Below are 7515 nucleotides of genomic sequence, written 5' to 3' on the forward strand. Positions count from 1 at the left end.
GAGTGTCTGTGCAAATACCACAAGAGTCAGAGAAAAAAAATTAGCTGAAAGATGAGACAGCTCTGGAGAAGCCCAGGTCTGGTTATCTTTTATGTGGGTAATGAGAGGAGGACCCTTTCTCTACCCTGTGTCTAAGCACACTTGCTGGGATCTCTGGCAGTGCCCTTTAAAGTCAGCCCTCTGCTTTCCCGTGGACACTTCTCAATACATGTGTAGCTCTCACACCTGTGTGCTGAGCTACACATCTATTTTCATGCAGTATCAGGAGTTCCTCATCAGCTGAGTGAGGATATTATGAGCCAGGTTGTTTAGCACCTGTAGGCCACTCAAACTTTGGCTTACATTTAAACAGACTGTCTGTGGGAACAGACTCTGGAGTCAGAGTCTGTTATACTTTGTTATACTGGATCCTAAATGTAGGTAAAAATTGCATAGCAGGAGAAATTTGGGCATATCTATGGCTGTCACTTTAACTCATATAAAGAAAACAAAGAGGGGCTTATAAAGAATGAGATTCTATTTTCTGAACTTAGTCTCTAATCCCAGTTATACTGCATTTGAATTTCACACACTCAAAGCATTTTAAAAGTTTTAAAATCAAATAAAGAAACTTATAAAAAAAATCCCTAGTGGAAACTTCTGGATTTTTCAAAAGCATAATCTTTATTGTACCAGTGATAAAATCATGATGTATTCTATATGCCTGCTTTTAAAAGGAAACAGTATAATTAAGTTATTGTTAAGCTACAGGTAGGACACATTTGTACTGACAGTAGCCAGTCAACCAAATAGAAATGGGTCAGTTCTTGTACTTATTTTCTTCTGTTCTGTCAATGTCCATCCAGTGACAAATCTTGCATATTTTTGCATGTTGGTGTGAGGTTGTACACGTGCATATTTCATATGTGTGGAAAAGGAATCTAGGGAATATTTCCTGTTACTTTTCAGGGAATGTTAATGCATGGAGAGTTAGCAAGAAAAGTGGGCATTTCCTTGGGGCTTACCTTCAGAGAGGAAGGAGTAATCTCTGTTCACTGACCTCTAATGGTCTGATTTTGTCCAGTGCTGGCTGGCTCAGCTGTTGGTGGTTATGTTTTTGAACATCTGGACTTAATCTGCTCAGAGAAGTTTTTTGTGTGTTTTCATTGTGAGGAAGATGGAGTCTGCACCATTGACAAGCCGTGGGACTTGAAATTATCATTTTGGCAATTTTTAGCTTCTATTTTTAGTAGTATTGTTCAAGGTATTCTCACACATGTGAGGAAGTGTTGATGCTATCAGACCTTAAATACTGCGCACAGTTCTCTGCTAACCTTCTCAGGAAAATGGTATATGGAATAAAGAAGGGCTAGGGATTTGGAAGCATGACCTATAAAAAAAAAAAACCTGAAAGCTTCTTTGCATTGGCAAAACAAAAGCTGAAAGGGCTTAGACTGCTCTCCCTGACAGCCATGAGGGTTGAACCTGAGGCTTCTCATGAAATTCAATATACACATCTTTGCATTGAGATGCTGTGAGCCTACAAACCAGATTTATTCTATGAAACTTAATTTTGCAATTTTCTCATTACAGATTGAAAAAAAGTCTCTAAGATGCATTTATACTGCCAAATATTTCACAGAGATATTCGTGTATTCTTGAATTAAGAAACGTCTTCCATACGTCTCACAAAGTTTAAATCTAAATACATAAACTGTCAATGTATATAGATTAAACAGATATATTTTGATTTTCATTATGCAGTTGTTTTTCTAGGATTTTTTTTCTAATTCTGCTTGCTTCAAAACTAGTACTCTCATTCTTGATTTAGCATTCTTAAACTTGATCACTGTTAAAAATTACTTGTAAATTAGATGGATTTGCTGAAGTTTTACATAAACGATACTTTTTTAACCCATGTAACACCTGATGTTTTCATCATCTGTAAATGAAGTAAATTCATCTTTTTTGCAAAATCTAAATGCAAGGTTACAAAGCTGTATATAACAGTTCTTTCATAAGCTGTGAATGCATTGTTCAGTTCATCTACATGCAGAGCTGGTAGTGGTAGTGGTATTCAAGAAGCATGTGCGTGGGCTAATTGGATTTTCCATTTTACATTACTTCTTTGTTGAATATGTGCAGGCTTAAAAGATTCAGGGTAATAAAACCAGCATAATGCTACATGTATATGATTACCTCTGTCTTGTCAATGACTTAATCTCAGAGTTAATGTCATTTATTTTTCAGATGTGAGAATGAGTCATCATCTATCAAAATATTAAACTGATTCTCACGCTACAACACTGATTGGCAGAACTGAAAGTGTCCTTAAAGTTGTTTTTTCAAGTTTAAAAATTAATGCTACAAGATCTAGTTGTGGGTAGTATATGGCTTTTTCTCCTGTGACATATTGTTGGAACAACAGGATGGGTGACGGTAGCTGGGGAGTGTTTTTAAAAGTTGTGGGGTTTTTTGCTAAGACTCTTAGTAGGAGAACATTAACAGTAGTTTAACTTTGGGATCTTGTGAGTCCACTGATTCACCTTATTTCTCTCTTTTAATGAAGACGTTGTTAAGATGCAAAAAATATGGAGAAAAAAACCCACTAAATATCAAAAGAAAAACTGAATATGAGGATTAAGGTAGACTGGGACATTTAGGCACTTATTTTTACTGAAATTCAGTAAGCAGGGCTTGGACATGAGAATTTAGTGAAAACCTTTGCAACTGTGTCCCTCCTTTTCACAATTCCCCATTTTGAAGGTAGTGGAAGGATAAGAACTAGATACCAGCATAACAAAGATTCTTATCCAGCAGTGAAAAAAAACAGATGGAAAAGTGTTGGTATGGGAATAGAGGCATTTACTCTGGGTAGAAACAACAATAGGGCAAAGAAGCTGGATCTGCCCCTAACATCATCTGGAGTCTGGGAACAGGCTTGCAGTATTTTCTGCATTTCTTCTGTACCTTGTCTCCCTATTTTCTTTCCATTTTTGAAGGGGAGTTGTTTACTCGTGGTACAGTCATAGCTATGTTTTATTGTGGTAAGGCTGTCAAGTAAGACACCAGCAAAAGTCCAGAAAAATCCCCAAAAGGCCACCCCGAGCATTCGCGCAAGTAATCAACAGAGATAAATTTAGCATGGAACATTTGGTGGTGTAAGCTGCAGATTGAGAACAATGGATTTCTCCAGCTATGATAGTAGGGACTAGCTGCCCCCCATCCACTAATTATCTATGGAAATGAGGGTTGGGACTTGCTAGCAGGATTAATTTCTTGGCAACTGCTGAAAATTATAGTGATTTTGAGAAAGTAGCAATCAAAGAAGATGTCTGTGCATGTTTGTTTGCCAAAAATAGCACACCTAATACTTGGCTGTGTTTTGAAGTCTTGAGCAAAATGCATCCTCCCATTTCAGTACTGCCTGAATGCTGAACAAGCTACATGAACATTATGGCATCCTGAGGTAGTAAAAGCATTCAGGAGACATTTGAAGATGTCAAAGCATCTGTTTTCCCCACTAATTTTGTGCACTTGTGTTAGACAGAGGCCATGACATGGAGGTGGGCTTCTGTCTCTGCAGCTGTGATAATCTTCCACTGTTCCCTGGAGATGGTCTGGAAAGGGGAACAGAGCCAAGGGGAGCTGAACAGTAGAAATATTGCAGAGATTTGCTTCCCAGGACTGGTTCTCTACGACAGATGATAACGCAGGCCCATATTCTGTTCTTACACGTGATAGAATTTTGTTGAGATTATGAAAAGGTTAGTGATTGTATTAACGGTCTCATTGATTCTAAATTTCACTATATCAGTTTAAGCAAAGGTTTAGTCATCCCACTCACTGTCTAGAACATGCAATTTCTCCAGAAGATATCCAGCTTTACTAATTCAGGAAAAGGCAAATATTGAAAAGACAGTGAGAGTTGTTCAGGTCTTTACACGCCTGCTCCGCTGTGGAGGCTGCAGGCTACAGGTCACTCCTCTCAGCTGGCAATTCCCAGGTTTTTCTCCTGCTGGTTTATCATTGCACAATTAGTCTAACTGCTTTTAGGGAAGATTTGTGCAAAGCATACTCAGTCCTTTGTTTTATAGATAGTTGTCATTACAAACTGAAATAGCCTCAGGTTCTTAGTAGAAGTATATTTTAAAAAAACAATGGAACTTGAAAAAGACACAACTACAAATATTCATAGCTCCCTTAGCGATGGTCTTGAAAAAATTTCAACAATATATCTTTATATTACACTGTACATCCTTTGAGTCAGACATCTCCATCACATGCAGACCACAGTATATTAGACAGCACACTGAATTCTGCATTAATGACTTTAAAATAGTCCTCACAACCCATGATATTGCTTGAGCTGTGGGAACAGTTTTCTGTGAGGCTTACTGCCAAATCTTTCACTTTTGTTATTCTGGTATGAAACTGGGGCAATTTAGTACAAGCCTGTACTAAAAGCTCACATTTTATATACTCACAAAGTGCAAAAATCAATGCATGAGCAGGCAGAGAAATACGAAAATGCCTGTAATCTGAAAGCAGGGCTACCTGCAATCCTATTTCATCAGTCTGCCTAAGTACCCAAAGTCAAGAAGCTTATCTGATCCATCCAGACTTCTTGATGATGAAAATCTCACAAAAACAAAGGATTTCTGAGACTTTGTCATTCCAGTCATTCAGAAAATACGAGACACACTTGTGCGTCTTTCATATTTCATCTTTTGCTGTCTGCAGACAAATCAGAAAATGAGAACACTGAACAACTCCTAAAAAAAAAGGTAACCTTTTAAAAAAATCCTTAACATTTTGGCTCATGTCTAATGACAAAAAATGAGGTAATTCTGTTCTTGCTTTTGACACAGCTGATTGATCCCTGCTGGGAGTGCATGTTCACACTTCCTTGCTTGATTAAGTAAGACATGAAAAGGATTCAGGGACCAAATTCCAAACAGGTGTAATACTACTCAGATTGAGAGAATTTTTTACCCCAGAGATTTTTAGAGCTTTTCACAGTTCAAAATTAAGTGACCTTTTGGATTCCACTTTACAAATGTTCTGTAATGAAAACAGAATTGGTATGAAACTTCATTAGTATACCAAAGCATTTCATACTGTGACAACCCAGCTCCTTTCAGAATAAGTGCAAAACATTGTCCAAATTGAATGGCAAAAATGCCTAATCCTGAAGGGGCTTCAGCCCTGAAATTCTCAGCTGTAGGGTGTTTCTTGATCTGCCTAGCTCCCAATAGGTCCTTTGCTTGTCAATACCAGTGTTTTGTCAACCTGTCATTTTACCAAGAGATATTCAGTCTTTCACATTCCAACTTATATATATATATATATATATATATATACTGTAGGGTTTAAAGAAATATTTTTCAAAAATACGTGCACCACTAAATCAACAAATATAACAATGACCACACTCAAAATGTACTCCACTAGCAGGGGAATTACTGGTTCTGACTGCTGTCCATGGCGTACGGATCCTTGAAATGTCTGTTCTCTCACAAAACGTCCTGGATTGCAGCAGCAGAGAGAAGCATGAGCACATGGTATGCTCCTCTGTTCTCCTCCCATCTCCCATCATGAGAAGAAGTCCTTCCAACAAACTTCTAGCTCCCTTTCATGAGCATCTCAGAATAAAGCATCATTCAGCATCTCTATGAAAGATTGCTGAAAATGATCCATGACTCAGTTAATAGATTGTTAGCTAGAGCAGTCTCCTCAATCTGAAACTCATCTTCCAACAGAGAAAACAGTTCCCAGATTTAATTTTCTCTTTTATTGACATTTGTGTGTCCCTGCATGGTTGTAATGGTAAAAACTTAAAAATATTAACAGCTTAATGATATTAAAATGAAAGAATAGCTTGTAAAAAAAAAAAACTAAACCTTAATCATGTTAAAATGAAAGAATAGCTTGTAAAAAAATAAACTAAAACAATAAGTCTTATTACTATTTTTACTTTTTAGAGAAAGGTTCAAGCCAGATTGCAAAGATAAAGTGTCAGAACATTTACAAAACATGACTCATCACATTGTGTCCTAAAATAAAGCAGCATGCTTTATTTATTCATGCCTCCTGACAGAAGTACGTCCTGCAAATTTCCCAGGCTAGATTTATAGATATACCTTTAAGCCAAAGAAGCACTTGAGCTTCTATTTGCTGATCAAAGCCAGGGCAGAGCTCTGTTTTCAGCTCAGCCACCTCTAATCAGTGGAAGTTTAAAGGGCTTTTGAAAGACCGAACAAAGCACATGTGGCTAAGACGAAGCACTTGTCAAGCCCAGGGAGTAACCCAGCGTTGCCAGCCTGAGTCAGTCTGTTCCTTGCACGACAGCCCAGGCACAGCCACCAGCAAGGGCTGCTCAATTCACTGAGAAGCCTAGAATCAGCTATGGCCAGAGACAGGGAAACCTGATCCTTCATGTCTGAGGTGCCTGCTAGGAAGGACCTGTGCCATGGCCATGTTTAGTGCTCCAGATGGCAGAGTTTCCCACGGCATAGCGAGCTGCAAGCCCTTCACATTCATCTTGTCACCCATTGCTGGGTTATACATCTCCTGCAGTAATGTTTGCTTCAGCCTGGAAAAGGGACTTTCTAAATATTACTGCAACTATTAACAAAGAAAGCATGGATGACTATTCCCTATGCTTAATTACATTCAAATATGCTGTTACCAAGAGCAGATTGCAGACACAGAAACTCCAGTGGTCAGACTTTCCAGAGCCTGTGTTGCTGTCCAGTTTAAATCTGTATCCTTCCTGCTCAGGCGTATGCATTTTTATTTACTGCTATACTTTTACCACTGGACCCCAGCCACTCAGTGCAGTGATTGTGATTAGGTGTTCAGTGTTTTCTTCTGACCTTGCAACTGACTATGTCTTCAGACCCTGCTCTGGAGATAAAAGTAAGAATTCTTCTATGGACTCTTCTATGATGCAGACCAACTGGCAAATAAAATTTCAGACCAAATGACTAAAGTTTAGCAGAGTAAAATGGTATTTGAAAATGTTGTGTTAAAATGTGAAACACCAGCACATAATACACATAATAATAGAAGGCACTACCATTCCCACCTATGCTAAAACTCTGACTTTGAAATCTATTTAAAGTGAGCTCAGCTCTAGCCCATTCCAGTTTTGCCTGTTCCAGGATAGGTCAGCAGGGGTAACAGAACAGCAGCAGTGTTGAGGATTGCTAGATTGTTAAAGTCTAAGGATAACTGAATCAATCTGACAACTCCCATACCCATGAAGACATCTAATTCCTAGAGCACCTGATGAGATAAAAATGTGTGTTTTCAAATTAGTTATGACTGGGAAAGTGGATGTAGAACAGAAGCAGTTGTTGCACCTTCAAGGAGAGTTAGGCACATGTGTCCTTTGCTGTGAATGCTTGTGCGGTGCCATCAAAATACAAAACTATCTGCTGTGACTGCGGTGTGGTGGAAGATGTTCTAAACATTGTCAGTAGTATGTAGAGATGTGTAAAATGCCAGCTATGAAGAAAAAAAAATGCATGT

Source organism: Motacilla alba, chromosome 10 (genome assembly GCF_015832195.1).
Source record: "Motacilla alba alba isolate MOTALB_02 chromosome 10, Motacilla_alba_V1.0_pri, whole genome shotgun sequence".
Classification (NCBI taxonomy): domain Eukaryota; kingdom Metazoa; phylum Chordata; class Aves; order Passeriformes; family Motacillidae; genus Motacilla; species Motacilla alba.